The sequence below is a fragment of the Asparagus officinalis genome, chromosome 10 (genome assembly GCF_001876935.1).
Source record: "Asparagus officinalis chromosome 10, Aspof.V1, whole genome shotgun sequence".
Taxonomy (NCBI): Eukaryota; Viridiplantae; Streptophyta; class Magnoliopsida; order Asparagales; family Asparagaceae; genus Asparagus; species Asparagus officinalis.
The window spans coordinates 72,572,222-72,573,752 of NC_033803.1; the positions used below are offsets into that span (position 1 = coordinate 72,572,222).

Below are 1,531 nucleotides of genomic sequence, written 5' to 3' on the forward strand. Positions count from 1 at the left end.
TATATATATAGTATATATATATATATATACCTATATATAATATATATATTAATATATATATATGTATATATATATATATATATATATAATATATATATATATATATATAATATATATCATATATAATATATATAATATATATATATTTACTATTTTAGAAGAATAAATGCAGATAACACCCCTCTTCCTCGCGGGGAACGGCAAGGCGCTAACGTGCCTAATAAATTAGTTAGTCGCATCGGGCGCTAGCTAACTGTTTCCCGGTGAACTTACCGCTCTCCCGCCGTCAATTGAGGAAGTAGAATCACAGAGGCGACAGAAGCTTAGAGTCTTCTTCGACGAGAACCTCACGGCGGTCCGGCTCTCGAGAGGGAACCGTCACGGTCGTGATCCGACGGCGGAGCCGATCCACCACGCCACGTCGCGACTCGCGCAGCGGTAGTAGCCCACGCTGGCAGACACCGCCGACGGCCCCTGCACGCAGTCACGCGTGCCGACGTGAAGGACAGGACGTGAGCTACGCAGCTCTCCGGCAGCCTGTTCATCGTTTTACCGTCGCTCGAGCCTTCTGAGCAACGGCTACAGTCTTTGCTTATATATACAAGCGAAGGTCGATAGAAAACTTAATTAATTAATTAATTAATTGTTTCTTTTAGGAAATAATTAATTTAATTTAATGTTTGTGGTCTGCGTCACATTTTTAGATAATTAGTATATATTTCTTACCGGTTCCACTTCTAACTTGGAAAGATATCTAAAGTTCCCAACAAGAAAGTGATGTGATTGGTAGCCTCTCCCTCTAGAAGTGGGGGTAAATATAGTAATATCGCAAATTTAGGAAAAAGTGAGCGTCAAAGTTAATTATTAGTAAAAGCGAAGGATTTAGTCATTTATTACGACTATAAAACATCCTATATACTCAATAATTATTAAGAAAAATAAATGTTTGATATTTTATTATAATAATATAAAAATTCAATAAAGTATTAGATATTTTTTTTCCCTTCTTTAGAGAATGTGAGATATTTATGATAATAATAATTTTAAGAATTTGAAGAAGGAAGATTTTTTGCAGAATGCTGCAGATTTAGGGAAAGTCTCTCTTTTTTTTCTTCTCCATCCCCATTTTAGGGAATGAGACGGAGAAACTGTTAGACCTAAAAATAGCTCTATATTCCCCAAAATTGAATATATTGTTTCACCCGAAATGGAACTTGTGCGTAGAGTTCGATTTTGACAGACAGGCCTTCTCAGTGAATTTTCTTTTGAACTATTTTAATCGGTAAAAAGGAAGATTGTTGTTGTTGGGAAAATAGACCTCCTGAGCATAAATAGGTAAAAAAAAAAATAGATCAACTCAGAAATCAGTGTCAAATATAAACGCAAGGAGTAATAAGTTCCAAAATCCTATAAGGTAAACTTTATTCTTGAGCAACTAATCCCAAAATCTATCATAAAGCATTCACATTAAAGTAATCTCTACTTATGAGATTCCAAAAATTTTAATCGAAGCCGGCCGGCCACACATTTT

At 35.4% G+C, this 1,531-nt stretch overlaps 1 protein-coding gene across 1 annotated transcript in view; it reads right to left on the minus strand.

The window, feature by feature from the left end:
- The window catches only part of LOC109826930 (F-box protein PP2-B13-like), a 3,727-nt gene that overhangs the window by 1,489 nt on the left and 707 nt on the right, over nucleotides 1–1,531 (minus strand). The gene's annotated exons all lie outside the window — the stretch shown is intronic.